Here is a 15,842-nt window from a genome sequence, read left to right as displayed (position 1 = left end):
TATGCACAGTGAAAACTATAAGGCACTGGTGAAAGAAACTGCAGCATTCACAAATAAATATAAGGATATCCAGTGTTCTTGACTCAGAGAATTAATGTTGTTAAAACGTTCACACTGCCCAAATCATTCTACAAATTCAATGCAATTCCTATCAAAATCCCAATGGCATTTTTCACAGAAATAGAACAATCCTAAATTTCTATGAAGCCACAAAATACCTCACACAGTCAAAGGAATTTGGAGAAAGAACAAAGCTGGAGGCATCACATCACCTGATTTCAAACTACAGGTTCAGAGTTTAGCTAAACTCTTCCATGCTATTGCTGTCTCAGTATCCATTTGGATTTGGCCAAGAAGTCTGCAGTGATCTTTGACTGACTCCCTAATAAGTGCACACCCTAGGTAACAGCCTGCAGAGTCATAAGCAAATATAAGTCTTTGGTAGTAAGACATCCCCAATAGGCTGACCATATATATTTTTATCAAATTCTTTTTATCTATAAAATGAAGTATCTCTTCACTCTTATGAAGTAGAGCTTATAGGGCAGCCCAGGTGGCTCAGTGGTTTAGCACTGTCTTCAGCCCAGGATGTGATCCTGGACACCCAGGATTGAGTCCTGAATCAGGCTCCTGCATGGAGCCTGCTTCTCCCTCTGCCTTTGTCCCTGCCTCTCTCTCTCTCTCTGTCTCTCATGAATAAATAAAATCTTTAAAAAAAATAAAGAAGAGCTTATTTAAACTCCCAAATTATGTTAAGAGTTTGTTTCTATTTTGTAATTTCTCTTCATTTATTGATCTAACCTTGTATTAATTTTTGTTATTCCAATACAGGAATAAGATATAATTTTATATTTATATCAACAGTCATACACATTTGTCTAAATTACTTTTCCCATCATGACTAAAATTTGTAGTCATTGATGGAAAAAAATATGAACATGTTTTTGGGTCAAAATCCTGATAAGAGTCAAAGAATTTAGGCTTTTATCTGTACAATGCCAATATACCTGAATAAGAAATATAATACTTTAGGCAAATTAAATAATTTGAAAGTAGCTACTCTTTTGGGAATCTCTATGTATTTGACTTTCTGAAAACAAAACATTTAATTTAAAAAGTTCATATTTTTTGCTGGTTTTTGAGATACTGTTACCATTCATCTGTAAATTAATAATAACTTTAATCTCATTTTATTTATTTTAGTATATCCTCTATTTTACTTAATTTACTTTTCTTGCTTCTTGAGGCCCAGTTTTTCATTGATTTTGATATTAAGTTACACTGATGCAAATTTAAATGTAGTTAGTAACATTGCATATTGCTTTTAAAAGGCCATAGGACGGGATCCCTGGGTGGCACAGCGGTTTAGAGCCTTCCTTTGGCCCAGGGCGCGATCCTGGAGACCCGGGATCGAGTCCCACTTCGGGCTCCCGGTGCATGTAGCCTGCTTCTCCCTCTGCCTGTGTCTCTGCCTCTCTCTCTCTCTCTGTGACTATCATAAATAAATAAAAATAAAATAAAATAAATAATAAAAGGCCATAGGAGGGGAAGAAAAAGAAAACAATAAAAGGCCAAAGATGTTTCTGATTCATTAGTATTTAAATAGTGAAAAAAAAATGACATTTGGTACTGTATTTTGTAAATTTTGCATTCCATTTTTTCATACATGGATGGAAGTCACATCTGACTTATTAGAAAACTTTACATTAAGCTATAAGATAAATATGTATTCAAACATGTATTACCTAGAAGCTTTATGGACAAAAACACATTTTGTTGAATATAAGGACATAAATTATTCCATGAATAATGTTAACTATGCATTTCAGTGATGGCCACAGTCATTCAATTTGCTCACTACCTACTTGTATGTTCTGATCCTTCACTGACATATTATAAAATTAATCACTCAATAAATTACTTATAGTCTGCTAAATGTTTTGTACATGCTGAATGGCATAAAGGCCTACAGAGCATTGAAATAAAGAAGGCATAAATTCAAATAGGATTTTACTGACTTAAGTCAGAAATCTGTGCTTAAAAAGACCATTTACTTTTTATCACTCTTTTTCAAAATCATCAAGAAGACAGCAAAATGGCCTTTGTACTTTCTGAAGTTGAAAAGTCCTTATATTACCACACATCTCTACAATCAAACAGAAGAGATATTACTTGAGGCACCTTTTAATTCTCTTTTTTATAGACTTGAAGACGGGGACCACATAAGAAGGAAGGACCTCTTCCCATACTGAGTAGGAAGAAAAAAGAAAAAACAAACAAACAAACAAACAACAACAACAAAAAAAAACAGGGCAGCCCAGGTGGCTTAGCAAATTAGCGGCACCTTCAGCCCAGGGCGTGATCCTGGAGACCCAGGATTGAGTCCTCCATCGGGCTCCCTGCATGGAGCCTGCTTCTCCCTCTGCCTTTGTCTCTGTCTCTCTCTCTGTCTCTCTCTCTCTATGTCTCTCATGAATAAATAAATATAATCTTAAAAAAAAAGAAAAAACAAAAACCAAAAAACCTAAGTAACAAACTAGGTAACATAGGAATATTGTATATACTCTGATAGTTGAGGAAATGAGAAACAAAACCAGACAGTCGGTCACTGTTTTTAAACCTCCAGTTAAGGGCATGATGAAATCCCACAAATTACACAATAAGCACAAATTACACAATGTAATTAAGCACAAATTACATTATAACCAGAGGGGAGCTTACTTAAGACATGGTTCTTAAGATACTGACAGGGTACAATAAATACCATAAATCAATTAAAATTTCTTTTATTTTTTGAAAATGATGTGAGGCAGATTCCAGGCTAACTACATAGATTTGTAAAGATTGCATGTTGGTGAAACATTATCTCTGACTTCTCTACCTTTCTCTGGTTCACTAACAGGCCAGGTTTACAATTCAGAGAGACATTAGTTCATTCAATTACTAAGTAATTATGCATCACCATTCCAATTTAACAAATAAGGGCATAAGCCCTAAGAAAGTAACTTTTACACTAACTGATTTTTAGAATATTGAGCCTGTTGATTTGAACCAAGACTGTCATATCAAAATACATAGTAACATCTCCCTATTTAGAACCTAGCATCAATTTCCAGAACTCTGAAGGAGAATCGAGGATTTGTTCCACTGCCAATTACACACCACATTAATATGAATCTCTGTTTGTCACAGAAACCCTCCCCAAAGCATATGGAACACTAATTCTTAATTATCTGAAACTGTATTACATTACAGCACACATATGTAGAATGGCACCCAAAACTCATTGCCTATATTTTAACTAAATGTCCTGGGAATAAAAATAGTCACAAATCTACAGCAGACATTGGCTGTTTCATAGTACTTTAAGGAAGTTTTACAACATTTTAACACTCTTGTTTATGTGAGACTATGTTACAGAACATATCATTTTATTTTCCAATGCTTTTAAAAATATATTTTATATTCAAATCTCAGAACAGATCTTAGACATGTTCATGGCAGCAATATTGGTAATCACATACAAAATCAAGGGAGACATATTTTTTAAATTATCTTAATCATAGTACCCATTAAAACATACTCCATAACCATACAGAACTATGAGTTTACTTTTAGAAGGAAATATATATTTATATGTGTTTAGATTTATAGATATATATGTAAAACTAATATTTATACTTGTTTTTAGATTTATAGCTATATAGGTAAAGCTAATTCTGGTGCATATAATGTATCCCATTTATTACCAAGTTTATTTCTCTTATTTTAATATTTGTCTCTTATTTTAAAAATTAAAAAAATTTTCAAAACCATTTTCTTTCTTTCAAATTCATTTCTTTCTATATAATAATGATACTAACCCTTATCCCACATTTGCTTACACAATATCTAGTTAAATATACTTGTTTGCCGGATAGTTGTTGTGACATTCATTTCAATTCACTACTGTAAATTCTATGTTAAAAAATAAACTTGCATATAAATCTGTTTTTTTCAAACAACGAAGGAAGAGAAGATAAGTGAAATCCTAAATATTATTACTGATCTCAGATGTATTAGAGCAGAAAATTTTATCAAAAATTGGAAAAAGAAATGGAAAATTATATTTAAAATTTAAAGGGTATGCATAAAAGAAAGGATAGTCAACGTGCAAGCATAAGCCTTAAATAATTGTCAGGTGAGCACTAAATTTCAAATATTTTATCGAGTGATTAAAATTTCACTTCCAAGTTTCAAAAGCACCTGATAAAAGAAGCTAAAAATGGAAACCAGAGATACTTTATACTTTCTAACTCACTTTGGTAAAGTGCATTTGAATGAAATGTAGAAATGAAGTGGAAATCTCACATACCTGCTTGCTATGCAGAGAATAAGTAAAAATATAAAGGTCGGAACCCCGGGAAGTACAAAGCATTTCAAATTAAATACAGGGTCTTCATATGTGGAAAATGAACAGACCTGACCCACTATTCATTACAGCTCATTTTACATCTTATAAAAAAATCAGAAATTTTATCATATGGAAAAGGAACTTCAAATGGAAAAGCATTCTACCCAAAATACATCATCTCAGTTCCTCACTTAAGAACATTTTGTAAAACTTATCTACTAGACCAGTAATATCTGCTATATTTATAAGTAAATATTTCAGTAAAAAAAATAAAGACTTTAGTCCTCAGGAAGGCAGAAATTTCTTACTTGTGCCCAACAGCTCTATTTCATAGTCATGAGAAAAGTGCCCAAATGTATTATATGATTTTTGTTTTGTTATAACCTAATGCAAATCACAGATGTGTAAGAAAAAATATATTTGAATGAATTTTGTATGAATTTTAGTATTGGAATTTCACATTTTAGTTATGATATTATATGGTTTTCAGAAAAGCACAATTATACTTTATCTCACGTGATTTTCACACAACAAAGCAAGCAGTTATTCTTATCCCCTTGGAGCAATTAAAATAATTGCAATTAAAAAAAAAAAAGTTTTGTGACTGAACCAAAGCTACACAACCTGTAAACAGAGGAGCCAAGGCACAAAAGCAATTTTCTGGCTGCTATTCTTTTACAAGACTTTGCAGACACTCGAGTCAAAAAAAAAAAAAAAAATACACACACACACACAAATTCTGTAAATTAAAAAAAAAAAGCTAAAATGAGAATGAGAATATGAGAATATGAATAGCTTTCTTTATAATTTTATATCCTTAGCCCATTTTATAAGGATGCCTATAAGAGAATAAACAAAACAAAAAAAACAAGAGGGTATAGCTTTGGTTAAATATTTCAAAAATATGTGCATATTAAAAAAGCTGAACATTAAAGAAATTAAGTGAGATCATTAGCTCCATAAGCAAGTACTGGCATCTGTGACGTATTGATTTGTGGCAATAAACTACATGTCACAATTAATTTATACATTTTATTTAAATGTTCTGGATATAATACAAGACTCTCAAGAGATTTCATACAATTTTAAAAGTGGATCACTGAGTAATAAAATGGCACACAATATTTGTAAACTAATGCATACAAAAATTGGTAAAGCCAGAAAATGATGAGTTATTGACAAATTTATCAGGTAAGAGTTCTTTATAAATAAAACAATATAAACTTCGTGAGAGTAGGGAAAAAATGCATGAGCATCAGCAGGCAAATCAGCTTGCACAGGGGATTGCTGGAAAGGGCTTGATGCCTCAGCAATTCTCTTCTCTGTGGAAAGAGACCTATTCTTGAATTAAAGCTGGCTAAACAGATAAAGGTTGAACTTTTCAACTGCAAAGTAGGTATAGGAATTGCTCCCTTTTTTACTGAGACAAGCAGTAAAATTTTACTACACATCACCAATTGGGCTTTTCAGCATTAAATACCAGAAAGTCTATTGTGTAGCTGTCTGCAATATAAATGAGGACTGGAGAGGTAAATAGTCATCTAAAACGGTTCATATGAAGATAGAGAATCAAAAGGTAGTAAAGCACCTGTTTTTCTTTGATGAGGTTTCTGACTTTTTGGTATTTCAACTTTCACGTGACAAAAGTACTCTAAGTTAAAAGAGTGGAAAAGAAGGGTTGAATGAAAATAAGAAAAGTAGAAACTGGGATTTGTATGGCTGGGCCAGATGTATAAAATCATTAGTTTTATCCCAGTGACAGAATTTTATGGAAAACAATAAAAGCTACATAAAAGAATGCTGATAGCATCACTTTACTCTCTATTAGCATTAGTTTAGATGTGTATGAGAGTGAATATGCACCAGGGAGAAGAAAGCATGGAGAATTTTTTTTTTTGACCATTAAGTTAATGGAGCTGATAAATGGAATTGTAACATTGACACTAAGTGACAGTCTTGTTCCTTTAAAATCTGCTGTTTCATTCTAGTTACTTCAACCTTGAATTTCTAATGTGTGCAGCTATTACATTTAATAGTTGTGTTTGGTGATTTTATGTGATTCCAAAGAATAATAAAAGAAATGCCACTTCTGCCTGGGTAAAGAAAGTTAAAACACATTAGTGAAATTTCAGATCTATATCTACATATCTGTTAGAACTTATTTAAATAAAATCCATTGATTTTTCAGACTGAAGAGCAGAAAGAATGATGCCAAATAGCAAATGAAGGAGACATTTTTTTTTCTTCCTGTATTTAAAGAACCAGAGTAGAGAATAAAATTATCCTTTTGTTTTCACATAATTGTTCTGTTCCTGTGAAGGCAAAACACATCCACATATACATTCCTGGAGAGAGAAAAGTGGTCACTTTCTACAACTTTTCATATGCAAATCTAACATCCAGAAAAAAAAGAATACTACTCATGGGTCTATGTTCTTTTAGATGAATAAAATTTAATAATGTAGTTCAGAAAGAGTGCACATGAAGTTTTCTTTGTCAGCGTTCTTGGGAAAATGTGTTGTTAGAAGTGAAAAATAAGGACTGAGATTCCCTTTGTTAATTGTACTTGAAATCCAGCCAACAAATTGAATTAGGCATATATATTTTCTTAGAAATCTAAATTATCACACTTCATATCTCCACAAAATTTTTAGTTAGACTAATAAAAATTTAGTGCCAGTTTTAAAAGTTCTATTTATTTATTTATTTATTTATTTATTTATTTATTTATTTGAATGAGAGATGGGGGGGGGATAGAGGGGAAGAGAGAATCTCAAACAGATTCCTCCCTGCTGAGTGTGGAGAATGACATGGCAGAGAGATGGCAGGGGATGGCAGGGGATTCCATCCCTGGATCCTGAGTTCATGACTTGAGTCAAAACCAAGAGTTGGACACTTAACCAACTGAATCACCCAGGTGCCCCTAGCACCCGATGTCTTCTACGGGAAAAATTAATCATGAGTCCAGAACATAAGTTCATGGACTTTTATATGGAAAAAGAACAACTCTGGCTTAAAAATGAGATCTGTTGAAAGGAAAGAGAGAAAGGGGTTGGAAGGAGGGAAAGAAAGAAGGAAAGAAAGGAAAAGGAGGGAAGAAAGAAAGGCAGGCACACAGGAAATCAGACTAAAGAAAGACAAATAGACTAAAAACGGATCCTTAAAGTTGTTCAATAATAAGTTATTCTGATTTTACTCATAAAATTTTAGAAGATCCAAATTCGTAAAAATACAAAGCTAACTAAATAAATACATGAATGGATGTATTTATGAATGAAGAATGAAGAAACAAACTCAGGGAACACCTATTCCCCAAAACTGCATCTTTCATATCAAAACCAAACCAAACAGACCAAAGGATTACTTATGTAAAGTTATCATGTACACAACTGCTTGCTGAGGGGTGAGGGATGAGTTTTCTCTAGTTTATATCCATATCTAGATGGGAATATTGAAACCGTTGATCTGTTGTGCCTGAAAGTAAGTAAGATACATGGACATAAACATTTTATAAATCTGCGTTAAATAAGCACTAGCTAATGCTGGCATAGTTGATCAATAAGTAAAAGTTCAAGTGACTAATTGATTATTACAATTTTTTTCCCAAAGGACATTTCAATTAACTGTAATCTTTGATGGGAAAGTTACAAGTATAAACAGATGCTTTTACAAGTTGGCTATATTTATTGATTGACCATGAGGAATAGTGACTCTGGTTGTGTAGCTTACCCCTTGTTTTAAGGCTTCTCTGCAGTGCTTTAGTTTAGAATATCTTTGCTGCCAGGTCAAGGTATGAAAAAGACACCAAGACCTTTATCCATTCTTACTCTCAATTGTTTATTTATGTATTCATATATTTACATACTTTCAACATGAGTCTGTAAGGGATTGATGGGGATTTTAATCAGTCTATTATATATTGCTATAGAACAGGTAACTAAAACATTGTCATGTAAACACAATTGTTTTTATTTTCTTACATAATTCTTTTTTCTGATTTTATTGAAATATAATTGATATATATAAGATATATAATTGAATTCGTGTGTACAACATAGCCATTCAACATTTGTATACATTGCAAACTGATCACCACAATGAGTCGAGTTAACATCTGTCACCATACAAAGTTAATATGATTTTACTGGTTGTATTCTTCATAGGGTACATTACATTCCCATGACTTATTTATTTTGTAACTGTAAGTTTTTACCTATTGATTCCTTTCACCCCTTTGCCCCCTCTCCCCCTCTGACATGACTTTTTAAGGTGAGCTGAGATCAACTGGGCCACCATTATGGTGTGGCTGCATTTGGATGGAGGGTAGAGATTAGAATCAGCTGGTTCACTGAGATGACTGGTGTAAAGGGTTGAAGCGTAACCCATTCCAAATTCACATCTACCTACAATCTCAGAATATGAACTTATTTGAAAACAGGGTCATCACAGATGAAATTAGTTAATGAAAAGTCATGCCAGATTAGGATGAACCCTAAATCCAAAAACTGGTGTTTTTATAAGAGAAAAGAGAGAGAGTCACAAAAACACAGAGGAGACACACACAGGAAAGAACACTACATGAAGAGAGAAGCAAAGATTGAAATGACCTGTATAATGGCAAAGGAATGCCGAGGACTGTTGGTAACCTCCATAATCTAGGAGAGACACAACAGATGCTCCCCCCTAAGACTCCAGGAGAAACCAGATGCACTGATACTTGATTTCAGACTTTTAAGCTCCAGAACGGTAAGAAGTAAATTTGTTGTTTTGGGCCACACAGTTTGCAGTAATTTGTTCCTGCAGCTCTGATAAACTGATACAACTAGCCTACTCTCTATCTTCATAAGTTTGGCATCCTTCCCTTTCACGTGGCTTTGCCACCATGTCTCTGTACATGTTCTCTCCAGCTGGACAGACAAAATTCTTTCATGCATGCTCAGGGTTCCAAAAGTAGAAGCTGTCAGGGTTCTAAAGGCTGAGAACTGCAAGGATCATAGAGTTTTTTCTGCTAAATTTTACTGATTTTGTTTTTAAGATTTTATATTTTTATGTCATCTCTACACCCAACGTGGAGCTCTAATTTACAACCCCAATATCAAGAGTCCCATGCTCCACTGACTGAGCCAGCCAGGTGCCCCTCTGTTAGTCTACTAACTGAAGCCACACTCAGATTTTCTGGGAGGAGACTGCAGCAAAGATGAGGACCAGGAGGTATATATTTCATTGGTGGCCTCCAATGTCAATAGTTTAATAGTCGGGATACTGGGTGGCGCAGTGGTTTGGCGCCTGCCTTTGGCCCAGGGCGCGATCCTGGAGACCCGGGATCAAATCCCACATCGGGCTCCCGGTGCATGGAGCCTGCTTCTCCCTCTGCCTATGTCTCTGTCTCTCTCTCTCTCTGTGTGACTATCATAAATAAATAAAAATTAAAAAAAAATAGTTTAATAGTCTCCCTCACATAGTTAACAAGGCCAATTTCAATCAAGGGGTGTGGGTTAAAATACATTGTAAAGCTTTAAGATTTTATATCAAAATAAGAAACAGTCATCCCATGAGACAAAGGATTCAGAATTTAGCTGTTTTTACTTCTTATTATTTCCATCTCATTAATAACTATTAAGATATTATTTTTTTTGGTACACACACATGGAATCTTCAATATTTTGACTAGTAGCTACTCAGGCAAAGCCAGGTTAAACTACATTGCTCTTACTTCTGACTTTGAGCTCCTTGGGAAAAGACCAAAATTAACAAAAAATAATGGCTTTTAAGTTCTAAAAATTTCTTCAACCTCTCAGTTGGAGAAAGTATCGCTGCTGCTTAATTATATAATGTGAAGCTTTACAGTAGAGTGTGTAAATGTGACATACAAAGATAATTTCCTGGCCTTCATGAAGCTTTTAACCTCCTAGATAATGCAGGCAATGCACAGGGTAAAATACCAAACAAAATTCCAGGAGCAATAATAACCCTGATGAAAAATAAAGTAGAATTTTAATTAGAGTTCGCAAAGTTTTTCTGAGAAGATAATTTGAACAGAGACATGAATTGGCTAAGAGAGGAAGCCACTTGAAGATACAGGAGAAGCTGCAGGCATAGAAAATAGTGAGAATAAAGGTCCACAGATAAGAAGACAGTAGGAATTTCAAGAATTTGGGCAGCAACATTTCAATAGTTTTAGTTTGGTCCAAAGACTATTATTTCTTTCATGCCTTATTCTTTCCTGATGAGCCAAAACCACACTGGCTCAGCTAAAGCTGCTAAACAAATCCTTGTCAATTAGCTCACCATTTAATAGCATCTTGCCAAGGCACTAGATTTTACTGATGGCTTTTAAATTTTTGCTGCCAAAAAAGATTTACTTCTTTAAGGATTTCTTGGCAAAAATTGATGCATTACTCCCATCAAGTTGAAGTCACAACTCAGAATCAACTGAAAGAAATCATATGTGTGCCTTAAAAGCCTATTATTTATCTCAATTCCATATGCATCTTTCTAAATAAAGGTTCCTAGAATTTTTTGGAAGCTTGCAAATTACTGAAGTATAAAACCCATCAGAGAAGTTGGAATGAAAAATCCAGTTTAAAATCACTACAGCATTCATGTATGTTTACTACTATTTAATTATCTCATTAAATAAAGCCAACCTCAAAGAGGCATATAAGTTGAAAAAAAAAAAAAAAGGTAAAACAAAACAAAAAAGGTATTCACAACAGGAGGTATTGAGCTTATTTTTTACCAATATTAAAATAGTAATGAGAAAAGTACCCAACAAGTACAAATGCATTTTTCTGTCACCTCTGTCAATTTGATGTCTTAAGAAGAAACACATTTTCTTCGACAATTATTTCACTTTATATGGCTATCACCATTCCAAGTGCTTTGGTGTTCTGTTCATTTGAGTTGGTACCCCAAAGAGTTCCCCTTAGTTTTTGCCCTGCCTTTAGTACATTCTGACCACTGAGACTATCTTGGCAAAACGTGGCTACTATCCATGGAAAATACGCAATATGTAGCAGAGATTCCCAAAGCCACATTCTGGCCTACCAGCAGTGCTCTTTTGGAAACGTAATTTTTTTTTTTTTCTAATTGAAATTAGAGTCAATTAAGGTACTTGTAAAATTATCATAACTGTCTTTGTCTTTTAATTGCAGTGTTTAGGTAATTTATATTTAAATCTATGATTGGAAATCTATTTTCTATTTGTCTCATTATTTGTTACCTTTTCTCTTTTTCTACCTTCTTTAGAATAACTTTTTGTGATTTTATCTCCTTTTTTGGCCTCTGGCCTATTACTCTATTTTATTTTAGTGGTTATATAAATAGAGCACTATACTCTATCATATTGTATCTTCAAGCAATATACTATGTTCCATAAAATTATGAGAATCTCCCACAATATACTACCATTTGTCTTTTCCCGGCTTTGTTGTTCATGTTATGACATTTTTTTTCTATATATATATTTAAATCCCACAAGGTGTTTGTTTTTTATTTGGTTTAATCAGTCCATTATATTGTATAGAGATTTATAATTAAAAAGGTATTTTATATTTCCCCACAATTACTCTTTTCAGTGGTTTTCATTCTTGTTAGTATGATTTTCCTTCTGCTTGAGGGTTTTCAGTTAATATTTTTTTCTGGTACAGATCAGTTGGTTATTATTTATTTCAACTTTCTATGTCTGAAAAAAAAAGTCCTTATTTTTCCTTCATTTTGAAAGATATTTTTACAGGAGACAGATCTTGTAAGTTGGCAGGTTTGCTTGTTTTTTTTTTTCCTTTCAGTACTTTAAGATGTTTCTCCTCTGTTTCCTAACTTACACTGTATTCAATGAGAAGTTTCAATGAAAATGAAGAGATTTATCTTTGTAACTCTGTATAAGATGTGTTAGTGTATACTTGGAACTCATGCTGCTGTTTTCTGAGCCTGATGCCCACTTATTCCTATACTTTTTCTGGTCAGAATCTTTCTCCCAAGATATTCATCTGGAGCAATTCTATACAGCTTGAAGGTTTTGGGGTGGGATGCTTGGGTAATTCAGTGATTGAGTGCCTGCCTTTGGCTCACGGTGTGATGCTAGGGTTATGGGATGGAGTCCCGCATCGGGCTCACCACAGGAAGCCTGCGTCTATTTTGCCTGTGTCTCTGTCTCTCTCTTTCTGTCTCTCATGAACAAATAAATAAAATCTTAAAAAAAAAAAAAAAGAAATTATTGGGGTAAATCCTTCTATGCAATGAGTTGGCTTGGAGTCAAGGGCAGAGGTAGAAGCATGGGTGTCTCCGAGAATTGGGCACTTTTTGCCCTTCTTCATCATTTGAATCTTGATCCATATCTTCCATATCTTGCACTCAGGGGTCCTGATCTAGCTTGGGAGGGAGACTACTTGGCCTTGTACTGTTTCTCAACTGCCTCATCAGGTTGACTCCATTTCAACCTCCTTACTCTCCTCAAACTTCTTCTAGCACTCCTGAATGAGGATTTGGGCCCCCAGCTCCTCCAGGGTGGTGAGGGAGAAAAGTTCAAGTCTACGGTTTCAACTACCACAAAATCAGGGTGACTGATATGATGACCTGCAAATGGACACCTGGTCCTTCTCTTCCTCTTCCTTCTTTTCTTCTCTTGGAACTTGACCCACTTGAGTGAGTAAGAAACCTGGTCCAAACCTCTCTCCTTTTTTTTTTTTTTTTTTTTTTTTTTTTTTTTGAGCTTTGCAAACAAGCCTTTGAGAGGGAATTAGGACTTGGTATAGTATTCCACCAGCTTGGTGAAATAGTTGAAAAGTTGTGCTGCAAGCAGAGGAAGTCAAACTGGTAGCTGTGCTGCTTTTTCTAGATCAGCTGTGTCAGAAAGCAGTGTCCATTCCTGGCAACAGACTTCAGTCATCAGCTTCATCACATGTGGGTCAAAGACTGAGATGGAAGTTGATGCTGTGAATGAGAGGCATGCTTTGGTGAAGTCAAACTCAAGAGAAGACTCCTTGGTCATGATGGTCTCCTGGATCACCTAGGCTTAGGCCTTCTGAGGCAGTTCCTACTGGGTGGCTGCTGCTGCTGCTGCTGTTGCTGCTGCTGCCACTGCATGACCTTGGGGATGGTGGCTGTGGGCTTCAGAACCTTTTCCTCCTTGAATTCAGTGACCTAGTGATAATGGTAGGCATGGTAATAAGGGTCATTGGGGTTCAGGAAGTTGAAGTGAGAGTTGTTGATCTCATTCTGTTGTATCCTAGCTTCAAATTTAGGTCTGATTCTGTTCATAAGTTTGTCAGTTGCTGTCCATGATATTCCTGACCTTTGGAGAAGGGTAAATGATCCCCACCACTGGTTTGGAAGGGGCGGAATGCTCCTTTGAAGATGCTTCCTCTGTTTGCAGTCTCGGCTCTGTGGCTGTGGCAATGGTGGGAACACTCTCTTACATGGGTCTGGCCTATATGACTGCAACACTCAGAGCTGCCCAAGAGTCCATGAGCGGTGCTGCATGCATCAAGACAGGCTCCCTGCACCAACAGAGGATGTTGTGTATGTGTTTAAGTGTGTGTCTGTATGTGTTTCCTTTTAAGAGTTTGTGCCATTGGTTTTAAGCTATTTGATCCCACTGTGGCTTAATGTAGTTTTCTTCATGTTTCCTATTTTTTTTGTGTTTTTTACTTATTTGTAAGATTATTTCATCAGATTTGCAAATTTTTTTGCCATATTTGTTTCAAGTATCTTCTTTAACCCCATGTCTTTCTTTTCTTAAAGGAACTCCAAATTGATCCATATGAGAGTGTTTGAAGTTGTGACTCAATTCATTGATGCTGTATTAATTAATTAATTAATTAATCATTTTATTTATTTATTTTCAGGTTCCATTTTAGTTTCTATTTTTACATTTTAAAATAATTTTCTCCTATAACATAGACTCTGTAGTTAATCTCATCTAATGTACCTTTTACTTTAGTATGTATCCCCTAAAGATAAGGTTTATTTCCTATATAAATTAATCATTTTGAAAAAAAGAATTAACAATAGCTTGATGAAATTATCTAGTAGCCAGTCCACAATAAAATTTCAGAATGTCTCCTAAAGTCATCTTTATCCTGACAAGAATTCAAATTAAGTTATGTTTTACAATTAATTGTTATCTTTTTTGTATTTTTCATCTTAAATATTGCAGGCTGTGTTATTTTTTGAGGGGATATTTATTTTTTAATTTATCTTTACTTAAGTTTTTATTTTAATTCCATTATAGTTAACATGCAGTGTTATATTAGTTTCATGTGTACAATATAGTGATTCAGAATTCTATACATTACTCAGTCTTCATTAAGATAAGGGTATTCTTAATTCCCTTCACCTATTTCATTCATCCACTACATTCTGGTATGGTAGATACTGTATTTTTTTCTATAGAATTTTGATGTGGGACTTCTTTGTTGCTCCTTATTCCTTTTAACATGCTCAATAGTTCCTGTTTCTTGATATGAAATAGATACTTTAATAATAATTGAAATTCATTTTCATAATCATTGTAATAGTCTTGTTTACTAATCCTATCATTTAGGTCATTTCTAGGCCAGATTTGATTGATTTGCTATTCACCTCATTATGGGTCATATCTTTTTGGGGGGTGTCAGTGGTAGGTCATATCTTTATCATAATAATTACCCCAAATTCCTATTCCATGGAAAGGCCATAGGTGTAACACAATTTCAAAGATCAGAGACTTAATAACACTTAAAATGTTCCAAATTATTTTTATGCAGCATGTGTAATATTGAAATTTAATGGTTATTAATTAATAACCATTAATGAATTAATTAATTAATAACCTTAATGAAACCTAAGTTTTGATTCTCCTAACTTTTCATGTAGGAATCTCCTTGGGTATTCCATGTAAATTGAGTTGAACATAGTCCAAAGGAGTTATGAAATCTTGTAGACAAAAATTTTGCTTTCTCTTAAACATTATAGTTGCAGAAAATAAACACACACATACACACACAATCCTTGAATAGAAAATTATAACCTAAACTCACTTAAATAGCCATATATCCAGATACATATTAGCAAACAGAATACAAAACATAAATATTATGCATATTTACCATGTGTTATTTATTCCAGAAATACAAAGATGATTCAGTATTAGGAAATCAATGAATATAACTGCCATAATGATAAGGTCAAGAGAGAAAAATCTCATGATTAACCACATTAATGTTGAAAGGAATTCAAAGTTAAAACTATCTTTGTCTAAAATCAATCAACTAAGGAGAAAAAGGAAACCTCTTACTTTGTGGATGCGAATGCAAACTGGTATAGTCACTGTGGAAAAGAGTATGGAGCTTCCTCAAAAAATTAAAAATAGAATTACCCTACAATCCAGTATTTGCAGTACTATGTATTTACTCTCCAAATATAAAAATACTAATTCATAGAGATACATGCACTCTTATGTTTACAACAG

At 34.0% G+C, this 15,842-nt stretch overlaps 1 long non-coding RNA gene and 1 pseudogene across 14 annotated transcripts in view; both read right to left on the bottom strand.

Moving 5' to 3' along the window:
- The window catches only part of LOC144307445 (uncharacterized), a 478,537-nt gene that overhangs the window by 278,831 nt on the left and 183,864 nt on the right, over positions 1-15,842 (bottom strand). The window lies entirely within an intron of this gene.
- On the bottom strand, positions 12,624-14,014 carry LOC144307113 (splicing factor 3A subunit 1 pseudogene; annotated as a pseudogene).

The sequence above is a fragment of the Canis aureus genome, chromosome 38 (genome assembly GCF_053574225.1).
Source record: "Canis aureus isolate CA01 chromosome 38, VMU_Caureus_v.1.0, whole genome shotgun sequence".
NCBI lineage: Eukaryota > Metazoa > Chordata > Mammalia > Carnivora > Canidae > Canis > Canis aureus.
Note: the sequence above shows the minus strand (reverse complement) of the source record. Positions and strands in the feature narration are given on the sequence as shown.